Source organism: Condylostylus longicornis, unplaced genomic scaffold (assembly GCF_029603195.1).
Source record: "Condylostylus longicornis isolate FDR11 unplaced genomic scaffold, ASM2960319v2 ptg000013l, whole genome shotgun sequence".
Classification (NCBI taxonomy): domain Eukaryota; kingdom Metazoa; phylum Arthropoda; class Insecta; order Diptera; family Dolichopodidae; genus Condylostylus; species Condylostylus longicornis.
In genome coordinates, this window is record NW_026577982.1 from 10,288,156 (window position 1) to 10,314,766 (window position 26,611).

Sequence of the window (26,611 nt, forward strand, 5' to 3'; positions counted from 1 at the left end):
TACTAGAATCAATTATTCGTAAAATATTTTTTTTTTTTAATTTTAGGTTTACCATCATAATAACAACAATAATAATGTTTGAATGTAAGGAAAATAATAATAATCCGATTCAGTAATTCAAAAGGTCGGATATCCTTTTATAATAATAAAATCATAACTATTTTGTAGAAAAAAACCAAAAAAAAACTTTAAGTATAAAATAAAAATCTTATAAAAATTTTAAATCTAAAATCTTTTCTCTTTATTATTTTTTTTTTCTAAATTCCTTTTTATTAACCATTATTTTTACTAGACCTGGAAATGATTTCTTTCTCCTTTTTTTTTTAATTCATTTCTCTTTTAGTCCATTGTTTTTAAATAATGTGCTAAATATTTTAATTCTATATTTGAAATTATAATAAAAGCACGAGACTTTTAGATATTTTCTTCTAATTTGTGTTTTCCTTTACTTTCCTTTAAAATAATCCTTTAATTACCGAGTAAAATAGATAAAGAATAAAATATTATACGTCCAATTTAATGGTATTTCCGATTTTTTTTTCTTATTTTGAACATTAACACTTTATTATTATTAAAATTTGTGTATGTGCGCTGGGACGGTGTTGAGTGAGAGGTTTTATACCTACTCTCTTCAAAATCATTAATTGTCAAAATTAATTCAATTACTTAACTGTACATTAAAATTGTCAAAGTATAAAATAACAAAAAATAATTAAGGATTTTTATGTTCGCATTCAAAACATTTTTATAATAATATTGTCTTTTGAGCCATTTAGTCAATTCAGTCAATACTTACTTACAGAATAATAAATTAGGTAAATGGTAATAGAAGAAAATAATTGCCAAAATATTTTCAGGGCTTAAAAAATTATTGACCTCTACCAATGAAAATGGTAGGTGGTGGTCGAAAAAATTTCTAAAACGCTTTTTGTTGCGTATTTTTTTGCTAAGAAGTTCAATGGGACTTTATTTAACTACGTATCTTTGTACTATAAGGTTCTGGTACAGTATTTATACTGCATTTTTCTCTTTTTATATGAGAGTGTTTCCAATCCTAATAGCTTCATGATTTATGATTAAATATTACCGGCTATTTTTTTCAATAATGTGTAAGCTTTTATTACCAAAAATGATACTGGAATGCTTAATGAGAGATGCTCTGCGCATAATGTTAAATAGAATACAAAATCATATAATTTCAATAGAAGTAGCGAATAACACCATTTCGAATTCCATTCTTTAAAATAAAGTTATGGGATTGCTATGATGTCGAGACGTATCTAAAAGAGAAAATATTTAAGTGAATATAATATTCCAATTTGTTCTCAATTATCCAAGTGAGAAGATATTGGAATTTTTTTACCATTAGAGAGGCCTCAAATATAAAGCAGAAGCAGAGTACTTCTTAGCTGGCTTAATATTTTAATATGGAAAATAAACAGCGAATATTTTAATATTTTCGTTTTCCACAATTTCCTTTTAAATTTGTCTTATAAATATAATTTTAATTTAATAATAGCTTTACTCTATATTGCTAGCATAGGGCAAAATAATTATTGGTGACCGTTGTTTCAACCGTTATATTATTGCGTTAAAAATGTCTACCATTCAAAAGCAATAAATTTTTTCAGTTTTTTTTTTCATTTTAGCTATACTTCTTATTATTTATTATTATTGAGCAGCCAATAAGTGAAGAAAAGCCTACAAAATTGAAACAAAATAATGTGGTGAGTTCGAGCACAAAAACAATAATAATAACAATAATACTAAAGAATAATAAAAGTGGTGACATTTTAGTAACCTATTTAAGAATTTTTGTTTTTTCTTTTGATTTTTTCTCCTTTAAAAATAAATTGAAAAATGAGACAAGAAAAGAGAAAAATAAACCGGAAATGGAAGTCACAATAATAATAATGGCGACGATTGGCATATTCTTCAGCTTAGCTAATGATATTTTCTGGTTGATTTTGTTCTTTGAACAAAATTTCCTCAATTCTCTTCTTTCATTGTGTATGCGTTTGTATATTGTTATGGCCCTTTATAACTTAATTTATTTACCGTAATAATGTTAATGGTATAAAAGAAAATCAAGGAGAAAAGAAATCATTTTTGTTTTTTTTTTATAAATGGATAAGTAAAGGTTGTGTAAGGTCGATGTATCGAATAGTGTATACGGAGGAAGGAATCAATTTACAATTTGTCTGTTTTATATTTTTAGAAATAAATTTGCGATGATCAAGACGTTAAACTTGAACTTCTTTAACATTTTAGTTACCTATATCGTAATAAATTACGTCACAATATCGCAATTTATGTCTTGTCAAATGGAATGTTATTTTGGAAAAGGAATTTTTTGAAAAGTGTTTAAGCAACTACGATTTGAATAATTAAATTTCAATGAAATTGCGCCATCTACCAAATTGTATTTTAATTTTTGGAAAATTCACATTTTATACAGGCCAAATAAGTGAAAGGCTAAGTGGATAGGCCCTTAACAATTAGAAATATTTAGGACCACAACATTTTTTCATTGGTAAAAGCTGTATTTTTTAACACTACATTTGATTTTAGCAAATAGGCTTACTGTATAAGTTAATTCATATTTTGCTACACAATATGCTATGATGAGGTAAAATGATTCGAGTCATACAGCACCTTTGGTAATAAGCAGTCTAATATAGCGAAAACAAGCTACACAAAAAAAAAATTTTATCGAACAGAACCGAAAATCTAATTTATAATTTTCAATATTGTAAGATTTGCAGAGGGCATAGTTAATTCAGTTAGAGTGTGTACCAAAAACCTAATAAAAAACAAATATAATAAATTGATTCTAAATCTCAATTGAATTCGCATTTGACATCAATATTTTTACAAAGAAATTTCGAAACTATGAAGCACGTTTTGTTTAATTTAATTTTCTATTTTTGAATTTATTCCGACCATTTATTCTTAATTTTGTGTTTTCCTTCTTATAGAAAATTTCATATAAAAAATAATTTAAACACATAAGCTGTCACAACAAACAAAGCAGGCATACCACAAACGGCATAACTTTTACCAAAACAATGTATATTTATGTGTCTTGAGTTTCTGTTTATCAGTAATGAATTTTAAAGTTTCGAATACAGAAAGAAATTATGTGCAATCTATCATTATAGGAAACGAAATTTCAACGCGTTTCTCCTATTGAAAAAGTGTGAAGAAACAAAACAAAACACAAAAAAAATAAAACAAAGTGAAAAAAATTAAAATACAAAAAAAAAATGGTGTCCGGATGAATACAAATTTTCTCTTTTCCTTTGGATGACAATTTGTTTTTTTCTGTTCTGTTTTTTTTTTTTATTTTTTCAAGGACTTATTGTCCTTCATTGTTTAAAATAATGAGTAGAAAAGTGAATAAAATATATTTTGACAAATATGTCGGATCTTGAGGTTATAAACAAATAAATTTTTATTGTCCTTTCCTATTATGAAATTTTCTATTAAATAAAATGTATATAAGGTTAAAATATCTTAAGGACGAAGAAAAAAAAACAACAACAACAATAAAAATTCAACATTTCTTTTTTTTTTTTCTACGGATGATGAGTTTTTATGTTTTCATTTTATAGGCTTTCTGTTTTTATTTATTTATTTATTTAATTTTTTTTGTTTTGGTCTTCATTTTATTATTATTTTTGTGTCCTTTTTCTGTAAAATGTTTGAAAAAAAAAACTCACGTAGAAATTAAAGTTGTCACGCATTTCTGAAATTTGTTTACCACACTCCCTAATTTTTTTCTTATCTTTTTTTTTTCTATATTTTTGTCATTATTCGTTATTTGTTCTACATGAACCTACACACAATGTGTATAATAAGTTTGTGTTACAATACAGTGTAGTTGATTCCTTGAAGAGTGTTTTCAGAGATATTTTTGTAGATAACTGGACTATCAATACCATTCATATAGAGTTTGATATTTGGCCTTCAAGGTCCTGGATATTTACCTTTCTTTTTGTAAAATATAAAAAAGAAGACTGGAGTGGGGTGGAATTCTTTTTAAAACTCTTATATTTTTATCATAGGTTTGTATTTAATTTTGTTTTCATGTTTTATTTATAAAAAAGAAAAAAAATTAAAACTTTCTCAAAGTCTACTTAAGTATAAATTCCTGTTTTATGTGATTCTTTTTCGGAATAGGATGACGTCATAGAGGAAGAGTTTGTTTTCACAATAATTAATTTATGTGTATTGTCACTTTTAATTTAAAAAATTTCGAAGCTACCGGAAGTATGGTCATCAAATGCATATATTTTGAAGAATATTTATGTTCAAATTCTATTTTGTCTTACTATTCTACTGAAATTAATAATTGTGTATATTTCACTTGATTTCAGAATTTATTTATTTATTTTTGAAAACAGTTCCAATGCTAATGCTACAAGTTATTAAACTGCGTTCACTCGATTTAAAAAAAAAAATTTATTTCATACAATTATAATCATTACTTAAAAAACAGATTTTAAATTTAATCGAAATTCTAATTAACAGTTTATTTAATGCTGCTGTTATTAACATCAAATTAAGACTTATCCGATATCTTAAAATCTAACGGTATTTATACTAATTAAAATTAACTTCATTTCCGGCCTCGTGCAAAATTGTAGACGTTACGTCAGCACTTTTGATGGGAACGATAATTTCATAATTTCTTCATGGTTAAACATGTTCGATTGCAGACACTGTGCCAGCAATTTACATGTGAACAGAAATTAGTATTGTACTAAAGATGTAATTCGAAGCCTCTTGAATATGTTACTTGACACCGTGATAACTTACATTGAAGCACAATATCACAATAGCTTCCGAAATGTAATCAAATTTAATTGTTTTCAAAATCTTACCGCAGCTACAGGAGGCAGTTTCTATAAAACTTGTATAATTAGAATATTGTCCTTATATACGACTTTAAAAATGCTATACAAAAATAGTAGCTTAATCAGCCCAGAATTAAGTGCTGTTAGGGAGAAGATAAGAGATTAGGTGCTGTGAGTCAGATTTTTAATTCTGAGCAGTAAAAACACGTATTGCTGAATGTAATATTGTTATTTAAATTGTTGGCTAATCATACAGCTTAAGTATGATTGCTGTTTTAATAGTGATTTCGCTAGACGTTTGCTTAATATCAACTTTCTTTAAAAATTATTACTTAGCTTTCTCTTTAATTGGTTCTTGAAAATATCTTCAACTCGTAAATACAACAAAAAGTTCACAAATTTAATTACCAGCATTTCTGAACCCAAAAATTTTACTATTTCACAAATACATTCATTATAATGCGAGTAAATTAAATAAGTCATATTTTATTCACCTTATTTCACTCTTATAATAAATTTTTAAAGAAGCAAAACCACCTCTAATAAAATTTATGTTAACTAATTTTCAATTTAGAAGATTTGAATTCACCAAAAAAAAATTATTGTTTTTAATAAACTCAAAATAGTTTATTACATTTTACCAACGTAGGTTTATTTTAACGAATGTAAAAAGTAAGTCCCACAGTATAAGCAACTTCGGTAAAGAAAATTACTACCTATATTTGGAGTTTGAATAATAACCAAAAGCATATGTAGGGATACAACTACTTTAAAAATATTTATTTGTAATCCTTAGTAAACAGGATTTCAATTGTATGAATGTCGCATTATTCCTATATTCTTATTTAAATGTACAGATACATAATATATTATATGTAGGTTGCACTTAAATGACTGTACAACGAACTTTCATTGAAGTGAATGGAACTCCATTTGTCGTTTTTCGATTGTAGCAAATTTTACCAGAGAATACGTGAATTGAGAGTATTATTTACTCTTCTTCTAATAAATTGTGCCAGCGAGAAAAATGAGTTTAAGAACATTTTTAAGTGTATACAATCAACTTGTTTAAGGAAATGTGGCGTTGAATAGCTTTTCTACATTACTTTATTCGGTTTTAAAAACTATTAAACTCAGTCGATCAATTAATTCCCATAATTTGGACAAAATGAAAAATCACTCTCAGAAACGAGAATCTTTATTTAATATTTCCATTTTCACTGACCCAACTACTTTCTCAATCGGTGAGCTTAAGAAGAGCTGTTCGATTAGGCTTTTCCTAAAAAACAAATTACAAACTGATTATATGTAGTAGAAAATTATTATTATTATTATTATTATTATTATTATTATTATTATTATTCTAGACACAAACCAATTCATACAAACTGATTTGTGCCTCCAGTAATATTTTTCTTAAATTTTGAAGTGAAATACGACTCTCATTTAAGAACCATTTTCTATAAAAACAGAGTATTTTGGAATTCCAATGATTTTCCAGATTCCTCTCAAGGATATTTGGCCGAATTTATACTGATAATTGCTCCGAAACTCATAGGTAAAAATTCCAACATTTGCTTTTATTATTGGTAACACTTTTCTGATAATGTGTAGTAGGTCCAACTTTCTATAATCCTTTTTATATTATTATTATTTTTGTTCCAAATTTATTTCAAGTACAACAAACTTTTATTTTATTTTAGAATATTGTTTTCTCTTTCTTCCCTTCTCTGTTTTTTTGTTGATTTTGTTCAAATTTTGGTTTTACCTTCAATAACTTTTCTTATAATTCATTTTTTTTATCCTAGAAAATGGTAAAAGTTTACTCTAATATAAAGTATGTTAAGCTGTAGTAAATTAAATTACATACAAACATATTTTGTGTTTTTAGCAACTAAAGAAGGATAAAAAGTTTATTATGCAATTTTTAGATTTATACGTACTGCAAAAAAAAAAAAGAAGTCGAAATACAAATTTATATCAAATGTTTTGCGGTACAATGTGCACATTATTTTTAGATTATTTCACAGACTTTATACTTATAATACCTTACTCTAACACAAAAAGGATAATAAACTGTATGTGTACCTAAAATGTTTAACAAAATTTTATTTGTTATAATTTTTTATATACACATATAAAATTTGTTTGTATTTAATAACGGAAAAGTGAATAAACTGAGATTCATAACGGTAAAAAGTAATCATAATAAATTTATTTTGCAGTTACAAGCATAAATCACTTGTTCTTTTTTTTATTTTTATTTTTATTAAATTTTATATTTTGTAAAGTTTTGTAACAATAATTTTATAATGTGAATCTATTGAATATTTTTGATTCTTCCATAATATTTTGAATGGTGGATGGGATGTGAAAAATATTAACCTTCTTAGTAGATTATTTTTATTCAATTGATTAGCCGTGTTAGGATAAAGCTAATAGGCCTAAAATATGAATGATAGTCTAAAGTGATTGCTGTTTTTTTTGTTCTAAATGAGACCATTGATCTTAACAGGTGTTGAAACTCTTATCTCATGTTCACAATTTGATAAATTTATTTAATATGTTGGATAAATTTTTAAACTTTGCTATTCTCGTGGTGAATCTTCGATTCTTCCAAAAATTTGATAATGGCTTAAGCATCTATTCATTTATTCGACTCTCGAGGAAGGCTGAATGGGTAAAATCTAGTGAATGATAATGAAAATATCAAAAATTCGACAATTATTGTCGTTGGGGAAAATACAAATCTATATAATATTTCAAATTAGAGTGTATACATTAAAATTTATCATAAGCAAGAACCTGTCGGTTTTAGAATCCGATCAAATTCATCTGTTTTATTTTCACACCAGACAGAATGGCATCGAAAAATTGAAATTATTTTTTCTTTCAAATTTTTCAAAGCTTTTGAACTTGTTCTTTGTGCGGAACAAATAAAATTTACAAATACTATTCAATTGGATTGAATTTTCTGATACGTATCCTAGCTTTGTGATTCCTGCTTAAAAAATTTTTAGATTGTCCAGAATAAATATCCAGAACCTAGATACTGAACAGCCAGAACAATATAGGCGGATATTCCAAACCATTAAGCCGCGCATAAATCTTAAAAACATAATGTTCATAGTTTTATACAAAACAGAAGTACTCGCAAGAGCTACACAAACCCCTTTTCTTCAAAACCATTTTTTCCCCCAAAAAGAATGCAAAATTATATTAATTGCATTTTAAAAATATTCATCTGCATTCATTCTTTTAAAAAAATTCAGAATTCTTTGAGATTTTAAATAAAAGGAATTTTTATTGAACCAAAAAGAAATTACCAATCATATTGGTTTTTTGGTTTTTTTTCCCTTAAATACAATTTCAATTACTAACAAAATTAAACTTCATTTTAAAATACTTTAAATTCTTTTTTCTTTGACTAAAAATCAATCAGAACCTCAATAAAAGAAATTTTCACTCACATCCAAAACGAAAAAAAAATGAAAGGATCAACTTAAAGAGAAATTGCATTTTTTTTTCATATATAAAGAAAATTTCATCATTCAAATGAGTTTTCATACTCACTACTTTTAATTTTAGTTGTAAACTTTTATTTGTATTCGAAAATTTCAATCCAAATAATAATGGATGATGACGTCATAAAATATTATAAGGAATGTTATGAGTACAAACAATAAAGTGTAGCCCTTTTGCGAAAAATACTTGCTATAAAGAACTTAATTAAGAGTGCCAGAGGAAGTAGTGGAAACAGAGGAAGTTGAGAGAATTATAGCATTGACCAAGAATGAATTGAAAGTAAAAACTCTTACTGGTACTCTTCCTCCAAGCTTAAAAAATTATTTGAACTTGCCTGTGATCCTCGCACCCTAACTATTTTTCCTCTGTTTAAATTCAGAGTACTAGAAATTTTGAAGACCAGAATATGGAATCAAGATGAATCAGAAATGAATTGAAAGATGAATTAAATTCTGTCTTCGGTCGCAATCTTGAATCATAAAAGGTATAGTGGAAAATTGTGACCTACAATTCCAGAGACATCTGATTGCAATAAGTCCACCCTTATCTTGCCACTTAAATAAGGTTTTCAGCCGTATATACCATGCAACAATTTCAACAGTCTTGATTTTACAAAGGATTAGTTGTCTTTTTCCGAGCTTTCTTGAGTACGAAAGTTATACAAAAATTGAATATTTTATTTTAAAAATGTAGCAATTAAATTTATTTAAAACTTTTCAAAAAATTTTAATTTAAAATCATTTTTTCAATATTACAAAGAATCTCTCTCACCATGATAAATGGCTTCCGTTTTTGAAAATATCAAAAAATTTTCAAAAAAGAAAACTATAATTTATTGTTAATTAAGTGTGACTGGTCGTAAAATATCTTAAGTTTTAATTTTTTTATTTAACACAAGAGATAAGACCCACAGTATCTATACACCTATATAAGAGAAACTTTTAAAGTATTAGAAAGTAAAGAAAAAAACCTTACATTAAATTAATCTTCACTAATAGCTAATACATTATCAAAAACTTTGAAACCACAAACAAAACAAAAGAACCAAATTCTGATGTGATCATCACATAACCGACTACAATGTACATTTGTCTATTTTAGCGCAGCTGTTACAGAAAATTATGAAAATGCGATTTTAAACACTTCTTTACAATTTTAAGGATACTAGTAAGGATTTTTTGACATTCCTCGAAAAATTGAAAATGTGGCACTTGATAGCTTTTACGCCATTCGTCTATTATATTCTCGGTAACAACCACAACTCAAATATTAATCAGCTCCGAGTTCGGTTGTCAAGCTTTGACATTTGCACAAAATTTATAGGTTCTCTTTGAAAATAGTTTATTTACGCTTCCTTACAATGAAGAAGGGGGTTCCCACATAGTAAATTCGGCATCCGAAATTTGATTCCATCACATAACCTTCCTTATTGTATGTAATGCAGTCGGTTAAAACCAGTTAGTGGTGCATAACTTCAGTTTACATTTTAATTTACATTTACACGTAAACAATTTTATTACTATAAATTTTCCTCAAAAACCCAATATTTACTTGCTTCATTTGGTATCTACCTTTTCCAAAAAAAAAAAATTCATTTCTATTAAATTGATTTTTCTTTAGAATTTTTCATTTTAAAAAGGCAAACTTTCTCTTCATTCACGTATTTTTTTTATTTTATCCAAGTTATCTCTAAAGTTAAAGATTTTCAAAAATAATTTTTGTTTTCTTTTTTTTTTGTGGTAAAATAAAGTGCAAAAGGTAACCCTGCTCGTATATGAAAATGTTGAAAAATTTTTGGAAGAATAAAAAAGGATTTTGCTTTTTTTTACTGTTTTTGAAAGTTCGGATTTTCCTCTGCATTTTGAACAAAAGTTTTAAAATAAAAAAAAAATAATAAAGGAAGAAAAAATAAAGATTAGTGTTAAAATATCGTGAAAATTCGAAAATTAACTGTGTTACTGGGAATTTTGAAAAAAATTATATTTTAAAAGATTTAGGAAGGTTCCTTTTATTTTTCAAATTCAATAAAATTTGCTTTTAACTTAATAAAATTTTCTCTCATAAAAGATAACTCTTATTTTTTTCCCCGTATTTTAAGTGAGAATTAATAATATTCGCAATTTTATTAAAATAACCATACTCAATGTTATCCTGCAAAACGTAACCAGCTTTCTTCTACATTCTATGTTATGATTAAAATCAAAAGGGTGTTGGAAAACCCCGAAAATTAGATTGCTCCTATTGAATTTTACATCACATTAAGCAATTCATTACAATATTTTTGAATTTATTTAAGATTTTAATTTAGAAAATTTTCTGTTTATATTCGAAGATAATTTGATTGTCATAACATTATTTTGAATGAATAGTTACCGTGTTTATCCAAATGCAATTCTACTGTGAACCGAAAAAATATAATAGTGAATATATCCGAATTCCCTCGCAGATTCAACCCTTTCTTTGTTAACTGCTTATTGTTCTTCAATATCTCAAATAATTGACAAATAAATTTTGAATTCTCATTAAATTTAATATATGACAAAATATCTTAATAAATTAACGAAAATGCAATATGTAATATATGTATGTATATAGCACATGATAGATCTAGGATTGTAGACGTTGACATCTTCTCTTTACTATTGCATTATTTATTATTACAAATTTAATGTGTAATTTCACGCATTTATCAATTAGCACCTCTAATGTCACTCACTTTTAATGACATGGTATGTAATTTTTAACAATTTATATGTTTTTGGAATTTTAAAATATTATAATGTACATGTTACAAGTACATTTGCACAACATTAACTCATTGACCTTAAGAACAATTTATTTAATTATCTTTATATAGGAAAACTATATGTCGTGCGTATGTACCTATCTATTTAATAAGATAACAAATTGACAAATGCATTAAATAAATTTTAGAAGAGGTTTTGCTTTACAGAAACTTTCTTTTTTAAAATTTGTAAATCCTTTAATGCTAAAAACTACAATTTTATAAACAATCAGGTCCTTGTCAGAAACTTATGTCTATTCCTTGGGGATTTTTATATAAAAAGCAGTAGACCCACAAAATTTCAACACTGGGATTTTGAATAATAATTTATTCTCTCTATGGAATAATTTTTTTTCCTCTTTGCATCTCAGCATTTTAATAATGAAATTTCAATTTTCACGAGCAAGCTTGTTTATGTAAAATTGCAAGGCCCGCCAAATTTATGTGGCAACAGACAGATAACGTTAAATATGTTCTATTAAATGCTTAAAAACTGAAAATTTTTTATTTCTACCCCTAGAAGTATGCAATAAAAATATCACGCGAGAATGATTTCAATATAAATAGTATCGTTTGAATTTAAACTGAAATTATTTAGGGAACTTTCAGTTTTACCGCATTATAAGTAATTAAATCGAGTCTAAGATGTCAATATTCTAATTTGAGTTTAAAAGCGAGATGATCTAGTTATTTTCCATTGACAAAAAATGTGGCGTGCTGAACTTAATTTTTTATTTTTTGCTACTTTTTTATCCTTGAACACTTTATAGATTTTCAGCAAATTATTCTTCCTTCCATTTTATAAATTTAAATATTTTCCATTAAATTTCCATAGCTAATACTTTGGTAATATTAATTTTAAATAAAGAACCGCCCACTACTCTTTAATACTGTTATCACTCCTATATATAAAATTAGAATGGTATCTAAAATATAAAAATACATTTTTTACAATATAAAAACATTCAACAATTTTTAATTTAACATTTTTATTGATATACTGCGACAAATACATAATGACAAATAAAACAGAATAATAAAAAACAATGAAAAATTATCATCAAGGATTCTAATGTAATTTTCTAAATCATAATATTTTTATGCGTTCATTTGACAAATACGCAATATACAATAAATATACATAATACGTAATATACACAATATACACACTCTTATAATCCTTTATTCACTCTAATAATACACGACGATACGTACATATATGAGTTGAGTATTCAAAAGAGTAAAAATCAAATTATTTAAGTGTCTTAACAGAGTATTTTAGCAAAAAAATGAATAATAATGTTACTGACACAAATATTATTTTGTACAAGTACCTATGTATGTAATGATCATCATATGAATTGATGATAGTTAATTAACTTTTTTACAACATTTTGAATTTGATTGCGTTATTCATGTAATTTTTACATTTTTATTTTTATTTTATGCCTCCATATTTTCATATTCCAATTTATTATTGAAAATGTGACAAAAAATATTATTGTATATGTGAAAGAAGACAAAAATATTATAAAGGATAATAATGTAGTATATAAAATGTATGTAGATTAATGTTATTGTTGAAGGGGTTGTTGTTGTTGTTGTAGTATTAGACAAAGAGTGCGTGTGTATGTTATAAAATATATTTACAACTGTTTTAATATTATTTTGCTTTTTTGTCTTATTTTTTTTTTTTTTATTATAATGTATTAAAATTATTGTTAACAAGATTATAAGCATATTGTAGAAAATTTATCATTTTTAATAAATTTACATAATATTATGTATTTATGTATATAAACATTATTATTTTGATGAGTGTTTACAAGAACTTGTGTATGAAAAATAAGTATAACATGTGGAATGAAATTTATTTTAATTCATAGACTATAGGTACCTATACTGAATATAATACATAAATTTTTGCGTTCCTTTTACACTAAAGAATGATATGGAGAAGGATAATTGGATGTTTAGTTCTTATGTTTGTAGAGTTCCTTTTGATAAGTAAAAGTTAGTATTTAAATCTTAAAATAAGGCTTAATTTTTAAAGAGTATGATTAGATTATTTTTCAAGCAATAATAATTCTTCGAGAATAAGAAATCTCCTTAATGCAATATTTTAAAAATAAGAATCTACATTTTTATTTCAGCTAAATAGTATAGTGGCTACTCGTCTCAAACAATTTTTCATTATAATTGAAAATGTATATGAAAATTTTTAAATTTAATTGCCTACTTTTAAGATAGGTTTAATATATACAAATGTCACACGTTAAAAAAACTAATCAAATATATCTGATGAGGCAAGTGAAACAGGTACTTCCTACTTTTCCCAAAAAACTTCATAGATTTCTTTAATTCTTTTGCGAATCCTCTTCAAGCAATATCCGTTTAATACATAATATCACAAAATATAAATTTTAGGATTTGTAGACTTGAGACATGTCACCTGGTTCTGCATAAAATAATTATAATAATTTTTTGTATGCGCGGGTCATGTGGCGTCTTATATTGGCAACATCGTTAATTTTCATATAGTCTTTATTAGAGTTTACACTTGTAAACTCCAAAAAATGTAGTATTATTTCTACAAAGAGCTTTTCCGGGAATTACTCATTCAATATTGGGGCCATGCAGCGACTTCAATATTGAAGTTCAACTGGTTTTTCAGCCATATTATAGTTTTATTGAAAACGGAGTGTTATACACATTTAAAAGGAACGCGATAATAACATATAAGGTGGTCTTTACATGTAAAAAAAAACTGTAATAGTAAACTGTTATACATAATAACATTTTATGAAATAATATATGGAACTCATATAAATTATATTAAAACTTTTATATTATTTTTGTTTTGAATAAATTTTAATATTTGAATTAAAACATTAAAGTGTAAATACAAGTGTAAGTAATATTAATTGAAAATAATCCTTTTTAGAATGAAAACAAAAAAAAAAATATTGTTTTTGTTTTTCATTTTGTCTTTTTAAATTATTCAAAATTTTATTGTTAAAATTTATTATGATAGAAAATTATGTAGTATAAAAATTATTATATAAGTACAAAAAATATGTAGGATAATAATTTGTTCCGTTATTATTAATGAATTTTTTTTTTTTTTGTATTCAGAGGTTTTACATGTAGTATCTAGGTATATAAAAATAATTTTGTTATAATTTCACTCTTATAATATTTTTCATGTTTAACTCAGGAAATTTTTTTTATTTTATTTTATTTATACAATTTACAATAATGGTAATGGTTAAGTACAAAAATTTTATAAATGAAATTTTAGGTGTAAGTGTTTTTTATTATTATCACAAAAAATTTTATGGTTAAATGCAAAAAAAAATTAAGGATTTATAATTTTTTTTTATTACTTAATTATTAATATAACAGTATGGTGCACAAACACATACATACATAATTATAACGGTATATGTACAAATTAATTTGTAGGTGGAATTCCGTTATTTTTTTATTTTTAATTTTTAATTTTTTTTTTTTAAGTAGGATTATAATTTTAATGATGGAAAATGAATGGTTTTTAAATTATAAAAATAAAATTTATTTGTGGGTATTATGGAAAATGGAAAATTTTTTTATGTAAAAATAAAAAAAAATTAAAAAATATAAAAGAAAAATTCAACAAACTAATATTTTTATTATTTGTGCATTATTATGTGTGTATGTGTTGTTAAATAATAACAGTAATAATTAAGACATAAAATTTTATCGAAATTTTTTTTCGTTTAATAGTGTACTTTGTAAATTTTAATGCATAAATTATGTGTAGGTAACCGAAATAATATGGTCGGACTCATGTATAAGAGTAATAATAACAATTATTGTGTTGGAATTCATGAACACTTTAAAAAAAAATTCACTAAAATAATATTGCATATAAAAACTAAATAGACTTGTTCAATATTATGTTGGAATTTAAGGAAGCATTTTGAGAGAATGAGAAATAAATCATTAACAAAAAGTAAAGTGGTATATTTTGGTAAAATTTCAGAACTCTAAAGAACGATTTCCAAGAATTCCAAAATTTCTCTCAATTCAAGTAATAGAGTTTAAAAATTTTTAATTCTGTTGCAAATTCCGAATTCTGTAATAGTGAAATTTATATTCTATTTTAAATCTTTAGTTCCAATTTTATTGGTTAAAGTACCTATACATTAAAACTTTCTGAAATTTTTTAATTTTTAACACAGGAATTCAATCTATGCCTAAAATACGTTTTCTTGATCTATAACAAGATTTACTTTGAAATCATAGATTGACAACTTATCAGTATTTTTAATTAGTTGGGTTTGTTTGCAGATGAAAAAGCTGAACATACTACATATCTAAATGAAATTTTGTGATTTGAACGGGTTTGATCAGTTGAAAGAGCAAAATAAATTCTCTTGTAGATGTAAAATAGATCGAATTTTAATAGGAGTTTTTGATTAAAATTTTCAAAAATTTTTTTGAGTGTATTAAAGTTAATAAAATTTACAATATTTTTAACATCGAAAAAAATAACAATATATTAAATAAAAATTCAAATAAAATAATAATATTATTCATTGATTTTATTATTATTTTAAAAGAGTAAATTCTCTTTTTATAATAAAATTTCATTCATAGTTTCATTTAAATCAAAGATGACCACCTTATATAAAATTCGTTTAATTGGCATTTATTATTTTATTGTGAGAGAATAAAATTTTATTTTAATATTTATAATATACGTACTAATAATATGTAAAATTAAAATAATAATATAATAATATTTTTGATTACTCTATGTTTATGTCAAAATGAAAGTTTAATGAACTTCAAGGCTTTTGTTTTATTATGTGCAAAGATATGTTGGTACTTACGGAATTATATCTAGCAAGCTATGTATCCCATAATATTATGAGCATTCTCTGCAAGTATATACAATATTATGCGAAACATATATACATATGTACGTACATATTTTAATTTCACGGTATACGAGTAAATTTTCATGCAATAATGGCATGAAATGAGTTGTATAGATTAGTTTGATTTTGATTTTTAAAAGAATTTAAAATTTGGTTTTTTTGCAGCAAATTCAAATATTTTGAGAGGCTTAAAGAGAGTTCGCATATACTGATTGAAAATTGTATGATGTATTCCTATGCAATGTAAATTTTGAAAGCAACTCAGAAAATGATGACTGATTCTGAAAGAAGAATTAAATAAGCAATATTGCATTTTATAAGGACTGGGTTTGAAAATATTGAAAGGGTTTGATTTAATAAACGCTTGATGCCTGTTAATTTGCAAATTTACTATTCTAACTCAAAAAATAGGCCATTTTTATAGATGCAAAAAATCCAACAATTTAATTTTTTAATCTTCGAATTATTTTAGTATCTATTTTTTTAGCTGATAATCTTCCTATGAAAGTTTCTGATGAGTTTTTTTTACTAAAATAATTTTTAATAAAATTTTTTTATATAGTCATTGTTGTAATTTAATATTATTTTATTCAAAGAATGTATTTATGAACCTATAAATTTTTTTTACTAATTTTTTAAATTGAATATATGGAACATTTTTTGTTGTGTACAAGAAAACACAGGTCTATTTTTTTAATTTGTAAGAATAACAAAAAATAATTTGTTTTTTTTTTTTTTTTTCAAAATAATAAAAGCAATCAATTAAAATTCTACAATATTGTATTGTTATATGCAAAATAATTTTCTCTATGTATAACTGTATAAAATTTGAGATCAAATATTTTTGAATCAATTATGTTATTTGGGTTCTTCTGTATACATACGTATATAAATCTAGTCTGCATTAATTTGAAATTTTAATTTTTGAAGAAAAATACTCTAATCTTATGTCAATATGTGTTCATTTTTAATACAAACTCATCTACCTATGTATAAATAAATTTTCCATTTATTGACCGCATTGCATGCAATAAGTGCAGTATCGTGATGATATCAAATTTTACATGTCATAAGTATGTTTTTAACAGAAAATGCATTTCTTCTAAAGCATAGATAAATAATTTTTAGCTATAGCACAAACAGTCATCTTTGTTATAAGATTTCTGATTGGATACACAATTCAGTTTGAGAAAAAAACTAATTTATTCGAACATGAATAGCCATTAAAAATTAAATTTATTCGAACTTATGTTATTAAAAAAATTCATAGTGCCGGTCATGTCGGTTATGTGTTGCTCACACCAGATTTTTGGTTTAAGATTAACAAACATTGCTATTTTAGATTATAAATTTGTTTTTATTTTTTGCTCGTTTTGTAAGAATTATTTTTATAAAAGTAAACATGAAAAATTTTCTTTTTAATTTTATAGTCAAACACCCAATAATTATACTCTATATTGTTCTCTTTATTTTTTCTACTGCATTTAATCCGAAATGTATTACTTTTAAAAATATCTTGTAAAATTTTTTGTTGAGAAATATTTGTATATACAAACACACAGGAATATTGTATAAAAGTTTTATTTTAATTCTGAATTTTCTGGCAGAGGAAAAACCTATTGTATGATACGTAGATAGTAAGAAAAATATAGAGAAGATTTTCATCCAACATTTTATTTAAAATTGATTATAATGCAGATAACATAATATTCTTACATAATATTATTCTACTATGTTATTTGAGATAGAGAAAAAATAATGAATAGAATTATTGTAAAATTATCCTTGGTAAAAATTTTTTTTTTTTGGAAGCATTTAATTTACTTCCTTGTAACGTAATGTTCTAATTTTAGAAATTAAAATTTTGTTTTCTTATTTTTCTTGTTTTAAAAAATTGTGATTGTTTTCCAATTATTTCAAATTGACCGTAAAAATACACGTTTGAAATGCTTTTCTTTTTCTTTTCTTTCCAGATAATTGAAGATGAGAAAATCAGTAGAACAGCAACAGCAGCAGTATAGCAATAGCAATAAGTATAGTGTAGCCATAGCAGTATAGTAGCAGTAACAGTAGAAAAGTATTAAAAAAATTCAGTTGTCACAGTAATGTTCATCCTTTTGTATTTTTTTTTTTCGAATTTTTTGTCCTCTAATACTCGTATTTTGTACCGATATTATATTGTAGAAATCGTACGTGAATCCTGATATAAAAAAAACTTATTTTTAGACATTTTTATTTTTTTGTGCCATAACATTTTAATTCTTATTCAGAAATTTTTTGAACAGTTTTCGAAAGAACAAAGTAAATTCACGTTCAGTAAAATATAAAGATGTGTGTGGGCTGTCTTTATAGTTTGATGTGCTTTATGTTAAAGCTTTTCGAAAAATATTGTGTTTTCGGACAATTGACTTGTTGCTTCTAATATTAATCTAATCATGCAAGAATTTATAGTATTTAGTCATCATGAAAAATTTTTATTTAGCAGCTTAATAAAATTTATATGGTTAAGTAGTTGCTCCCAAAAGTTGGTTTGCTATAATAAAAGAGCATGTCTTTGTCATATTTTTGACTAAGTAATTTCAAAAGAACAAACTAACTCTGAATTTTAAGGCCTAAAATTTAACCATTTTTTTCGAAAACTCAAGGCTAATGGCAAGGAGGTAATATTTATTAAAAAAGCTGCTAATTTGGCATAAGCTAGAAAATAATGTTGGAGACATTGGAGGCGTAGAGTGATTTTTTTTTATTATTTCTAATATTTCCATAAACAAAGACTCGTGGCACTAAAAATGGCAACCTGTATCACAGGTTATTAGAAATAATTCTCATATTAGAATTATTAGAAATAATTCTCATATTTTGTACTCTATTACCATATTTTTCTCGTCGCCATTATAGGCGTTTAAAGGCTAGCGCACAAAATATTGTAATATACAACGAGATCAAATCCAATATCAGGTACTATGAATCATAAAATTATACTTTCGAGTTCATGTTCTCTAAAATCTTATTTATATTGGCAGCCCCAGTTAAAATAGATTTTATAACAAATCTTAAATTCTCGACATTCTTATTAATAGGAATATATAGCAACGGCTTAAAAATTAAAAAATATTGGGATAGCAGTAATGATGAGCAATTAAAATTTTCTATAAATTCCTGTTTCATTGTTTCTGGATATAATTTTTTTTTTGTATTTGAAATTCAATTCATTCAATATTGAAGTAAAAATAAGGTTAAGCGCTTTTTAAAATAATTATTGTTATACTGTTCAAGTTGTATTATAAAACAAAAATTTTTTTTATACAAATTTACAAGTAGCTGCAGCGACGGATCTACCATATAAACAAAGTGAGTATATGCAACGAGCACCGGAAAACAGGGGTGTAATTATTAACGGGCTTTATGCAGTGCTTATTGTGTATTGTTCATTATTTTGAAAGAGGACGGCCTCCATTTGGTATAACGCGTAGGGCACCGAACATATAACACCCGGGCCTGAGGAGATGCATATGTATTATGTATAACTACATGCATATGTATGTAAAAATACGCATAAAATTTGAAATTTTCTAATTGTATGTGTGTTTGTGTAACTGCCATATTACTAAATAATCGCATTTTTAAATGCACCAGATGCACATTGCACATTCTATAGCTTGTAGATTTGAAAATTTGACAGTGTACCAAATTTTTTTTACTGTTTTTTTTTTAGTAATATTTTAAGCTTCTTAAAAGCTTATACGTTTTTTCCATTCTCTTCGTTCTTGTAACACAGTAGTTCTTTAGATTTTTTTTTTTTGAAAAATGAAAAAATGTTCGATTTAAAAACTTTTTTTTTTTTTTTTTGGTTGTAGTGCATTGCTAAAAAGCTTGTCTATTTTTTGAAATCGGAAAAAAAAGTAAAGGAAACGCAGTCATACAATTTTTTTTTTGTTAATTAAAGTGAAGTCCTTTTGAAGTGGATTTAAAAACGACTTGTCTTTTGGTATTCTATAGAAGAGGAGTAAAAAAAGGAAAAGAAATATAAAAAATATTTTCGAAAACATTTGGAAATAATTGAAATTTTCGATACACAATTTTCATCCTTTTTAAAAAATTTTTTTTTTAGTATTAAAAGAAGTTTTTGTTTAGTGGACCTTATACTAAATTCATAAAATAGAAACTGTTTAATATTGTTGCTAGTTTTTAAAATAAATAAATTTAAAATTCATGTAGTCAATTTTTTGTATTTGAATTTAATAGAATAACATGGACAAATCGAAAATATTCATCCAATCAAGGAGTGAAATAGAAATAAGGCAGACTCTTTGAAACTCAACTAGAAATTCTAATTTTTATAATTTGAGCTCTTCTTAATTTTTATAATTCGAGAGTCATTCTTGTGCTTAATATTCGCTTTAACACAAATATGTTTAATGAAAATTTCCTCAACTTCCAAATTATTTTTTTGAAAATAATTTCTGAAAAATAATTTAGAAAAATCCCATTTTATTGCATAAGTTCATAAATTTCACATAAATCTTTATGTTTATGCAAAAATTTACAATAATAATTACAATGACATTACATAAAATAATCCTTAATTTTGATTGTAATAAGAATAACATAAATTAACGTAAAAATGTAAGAAAAATTTTTGAAGTCAACTTATCGCATCTTTCAAATTTTAAGCTTTCACCGCATAATAATAATATTTGCTGTTCTCTTTTTTCCTGAATACTGTGATGCTTTAAGTCTAAGAAATACAAAATATTTATTTTAAAAAATATTTCAGCAAAAAAGTAGAGGAGAAAGTATGTTAGAGTCAATAATTTTACTTCCACACCACAATATTTGCATGCATAATGAGATTTTATCACAAATGTTTTGTACTTTTCGTGCCAATGATCAATTTTGGGTTTTAACAGTCTTAATATTTGATTTGTTTTTCTTCAATATAAAGCATTTCATTCACACCTTGTATTTCTCAAAGATAATTGAGAAGAAGCGAACAGGAAGAAAATAGGAGCCGTGAGTTATTGATATAGAAATAGGCTCAATTACATGCTCAAAAAATGAGTAACAATTAAGAAGATTTTGTTTTAAGGGAGAGATATCATGTTTGATAAGATTTTATCTGTGTTTTATGAGTCCTTTTTAAGGACCTGGAGCCTCGAATCCTGTTCCATAAAATGGGAAAGAAGTTGTAGATTTATTTATTTGCCATTGACATATAAGTCATACAGTTTCATTTAACATATTTTTACCTCTTACGGACCTTTCTAGGGGTCTTAAATCTATACCGCAAACTTTTATGATGATATTGCGCATACAGGTTGTATAACACGGTGAAGGTAATCTCCATACCTGCTTTGAGAGAGTATAGAACTTTTGTTCACATAGGAAGCCATTCGATTACTACACTCACGAAGCAAACGAATTTTGAGCACTTTTGAGTAGATCTGTATAATACGGTAGCAAATACAATATATCTTCCATGATTCGGGTGCATTATCAGCTCATAATCAATATTTTCTCAATATTATAAAATAAACTACAATAACCAAATATTATCAAAAGCGAAGCATTGGGTATACACTCTTTTTGCTTTTTCAAACTTAAATAAACTTTCAACATAAAAATTCTGGTGCTTATTATGTATGAAGGTGACATATGAAAATATTTTTTAAGGTAATAAATTAATTTACTTCTCAAAATATGTTATGTTAAAACATAAACATATATATGTATACATAAATACATACTTACATGCATATAAATACCACAGTATGCGGGCATTTAAAACTTTATAATAGTCTATAAGTAAATTAGTGAAGGATTTATACTGGCTTATTCATAATTTTAACTCTGAACATAAGGAACCTAAAATTTAATAAAAAAAAAATTTTTTTTTTGTACATCTTCAGTTCTCACAAAAAAAATTCTTTTTGTGGTTAACTGACGTATATATAGGAGTCTAATAAGGGTGGAATAACAACACAATGTTATTTACGGAAGGCATTTTTATGAAAATTTTCGAGGGATGAGAGCGAGTGTTGTGCTTGTATTACAGAATAAATTTAAGTTATTTTTACTCTTTATCATATTGGAAGTAAGTTTTGAAAGATTAAGTGCCTGAATGTGTCCAAATTATATAAAATATCAAAGAATGGATAGTTTCTGAATAATATACAAGAAATTTTTTGCTTAATTTTTTGATTTAAATATTTTTATAACATTATTGATAATTAAAAGTTAATAAAGTAGAATTAATGTTCATCTTCTTACGATATAGTAGATAACCAATTATTATTGGAAATGGTTTGGGATTATTCGTAGAAACCTGGGTAAAGCAAATGCGTACAAAACATATGCGTATATTTGCGAAAAATTAGACTGGAAGGCACTTGTTTACATTGGTGAATTCATTTTCATGCTGCCATGGTTTATCGATAATAAACTTTCAACTGACCCATAACGTTATTGGGCTGTTGATTTATATTGTGAAAGCTTTAGTTTACTTGAAAAATTTACAATGAACCTTGATGACCGTAGTCACCTTACAAATGAGTAGATCCAGATAGATTTCAAAATTCCAACTACATAATTATGTTAAAAATAAATCTCAAATTTCAACGAATACACATTTATGGTTCAAAGCAGATAAACTTGTTTACTTATTGCTATTTTATTAATTTTGTAAAGATCCTGTTCAATTTCTTCTCACCTAATTACTCTAATTCATTTTTAATAGTTATAGGTCGTTCCTAGAATTCTATAAAATAAAATTTAATAGAATATTAATTTAGTTTCTGGCAGCTTTTGTTCATTCAATATTCAAATACAGTCGAATCAAAAATTATAAAAATTCATTATAAAAAAAAAAATACTTAATTTTCTAAATGAATGAAATTTAATTGAGTCTACTAATAAAATAATAAAATGAAGCTAATAAACATGAAACATTTCGAGCATATTTTGAATTGTTGAGTCTCTAAATAGCTCTACATATAAATTTTCTGATACAATTCATAAAACCTTATTGTAGTTCTCGTAAAATTTAATTTATAATAATCCTTTAGTCCAGTTTGTTATAAAAAATATTATAAACAAAAAAAATGGAGAAAAATTTCCTTTTTTTTTATACGATTAACATTTTTTAAGGATTATTTGAAAAATAACGTTCTTTCACATTGTACAAGTTTTTCATTTTCCATTTTCTCTTTATTTATTTCTGAATTAAACTTAAACGTTTTTAAAAAATATTATAAATTCTTTGTACAATTTTTTTTTTTTTTTATTATTTATTCATTCATTCGAAAGAGTTTCTCTTCATTTTATTTACTCATATTGTTTGTGTTTTTATTCAAGTTTAATAATAGCGAAAAATTTTGCTTACATTTTTTTTTTGCTGTTTTGGTTTTGTATTTCTTTTGTATTTGTGTGGTAGTGTAAAAAAAGAAAACAATTTCAATGTTAAACCGCAAAACTACAGTTTCAGAATTAACTTTTAAAATAGCAAGATAGGAAGGCAACAAAAAAAAAAAGAAGAGGAAGAAAATAGCATTTTGCATCATACACAATAAAAATGTAGAATAGCATTGAAAAAAAAAATATGAACATATCCTTATATAAAGTGATTAATGTATAGAGTTCGAAATGTACCGGAAGAAGGAAATATTCATAATAATAATCCAGGAAGTCAAACATTATAACGTTCAACTATACAAGTATTGAGAATAGATTGCTGTTTTCTTTGTTGTTGAATTTTGTTAAAAAAAGTTTTCATTTCTTCCTTGTCATTGCTGAAATTTTGGTTTTTAAATAAAATTATAATTGGATTCGACTGTATATCAATATTGGAATGTAATAATAACAAGAATACAAGATAATACATAGCTTCGTTGTACAATAATATTTAATATTTGTGTATTAATAGCAAATTGACTTTTAAAATCGCCCTTTTGTCCGAAATGATGGAATTTTTTGTATTTTAATGAAGAACATTGCGATTCTTTGTGCTATAAGCACGTCATTACGGAACAAAAAAATTTCGTTAAAAATCGTCTTAACAACCTGATAACAATTATGTATTCAGATGAGTTTATTTTTGAAGGCAAAATTATATTGCCTACGCAATGGGAAAGTTATTTTGTAAGGGTCACTCCAGCTTCTTGAGTTACAGCGCGGTAATATTCATTTGTTGTCGTAACTATCCAATTGTCGTTTGTATAAAACGTCAAAATTAATGCAAAAATTTTTATAGTTCTGATAGTTAGAACACACACTTGCATTATTGATAATCTGAATGGAGTACTGTGTTGCCATGCAGCAATTTTGTAAAACTTAAAATTATTCATCTAATTTTTTTTAATAAGAGGATCTTTATAGGGACGGCCCTATATTCCAGACAATATTTAATAATACTTTTATTCTTTTGACCGCAAATGAACCGTTCACAGCGGTAGGGTCTAAAACATGGAATTTATAAAAAAAATTTTATTGAAATGAAATCGAAATGAAAAAAAATTAATTTTTTTTTATAAATTTTCATCATTTACAAAATATTTTAACCCTTAAGCGCGAAGAATATTGTGTTTATTAAAAATTTTTGCAAAAAGGGAATTGAACGATTAACAATGCAAAAGTATGGAAAATTTCCACAATATTTCCATATTCTACTTCCACATTCTGAATATTGCCGTGTGTATTTATTGTAATGCTATGCAATATGTTGATATGTGCATATATCGTATACGTTAAATTGTAAATATTAAAATAGCAAATAATGTACATTAAATTATTTTTTTTTTTAATTCATTCATTCATTCATTTATTATTGAAAGCAATACTATGGTTTACTGAAGAAATTTCTCTTTGAATGTTTAACAATTATAAAAACATGACTTGTAAGGAAGCTACTACTACTGCTATCAATGTATACTGTATCTACTGTTAGAAGAAAAGGATTCAATAAAAACATATAAAATGGCTGCATTATGCATTTTATATTGTAGTTCATTATTATTTGCTTTAAGACGAATGAAAAGCAATAAAATAGTACCTGCACAGTCATGTGTAAATATTTGTATCTATGTATTTATACAAGACAAAGAAGGTATGCAACATGACAATAAAGAAATCGAGCGAAATGAGAAACAAGTGAATTATCACACATAAATGAAAAAATATAAAAAATATTTTTGTAATACAAAAACAAAAAAAAAATATTTGAAGTTTTTTCAACGCTTCTCAAAATTATCTAGAATTAAATTATTTTTTGTTATATTAGTAATTTGCTAAATTTTGGAAGTCGATTACCATCTTCCATTACCATAATAATTATAATTATTAGTCGCTTGAAATATTCGAAAATAAAAATATTGCTCTACGCTTTTGGACTGTTGTCAAAGCTATAACACACATAATAGTCAGAACACTAAACAACCGGAGGACATTTTGTATTTCTGAAAGATCCGTGAGCAATTTCTTATGCTTTTTCATTGTTAAAATAGCTCGATTACAGTTTAATTTTACTTCAATACTAAGAACCCTTTTTAGAATACCGAATACACTAAAACAAAAGAAGAAATTGCAACACAACAATTGCAATTCGATTTCTTCACTACAATTTTTTTCCTATTAAAATTGCAATTATGCTAGAGACACGCAAATAGCAAATTAGTAAAGAAATAATTTGTCAGAGGGTAATTTTCATTTAATGCATTTGAAGAAAATTCCTTGTGTTTTTTTTTTTGTTTTGTATACTTTTAATGTTTTGGAAATATTATGTTTTACATACACTTAATGGTCAGGCTAATCCGAATGCATGCTTATTTGGGGTAGCTGGAAGACATGTATGCGTGTCAGGTGTACCATCATAGTAAAGAATATTATATTGAATATGTTTTTGTAAAGATTACTGTAGATCCTGTTGTAGATTTTTGTTGTGGTAAGTCAATAATTTTATTGTGGATGAAACATAATTTCAGATTATAATTTTTTTTTAAAATAGTGGTCACAAGCATCTTGTTTGATTGCCGAGACTCGCATGCGTATGCATCACAGGGGCTATGAGAACTTGTCGAACGGCGGCAATGGAGGTGATTTTGGGACTAACCCCTTTTGGGTTGTGGAGAAATGGAGCCGGAATAATTGGTATGAGAGATCAAGGTCGTCTTGTCGGGGAGGTTCCGCTCCCATCGATGCCTCGGGACGACATGGTAAGGAGGTACAGCTTCGAGAAAAATTTTGCCTCGTTGCTCAGTAACAGAAGCTACTGGGAGCGTGACTTTTCAGGTCTCCCAGTGGGAACACACGTTATTAGATAGTATGCAGATGGGTCAAAGACCAGTATTGGGACGGCTGCGGCGGTATTTGGGCCAAGAACCAAATTCTCCGAACTTATGGGAACTTTTCCGGGTGTGTTTCGGGCTGAGTTGTACGTCATTGAAATGTGCGTGCGGTTCAGTCTGGAAAGGGGGTATCGGAGACAGGAGATCTTGATTATGTCGGATAGCCGGGCTGCGATAGGA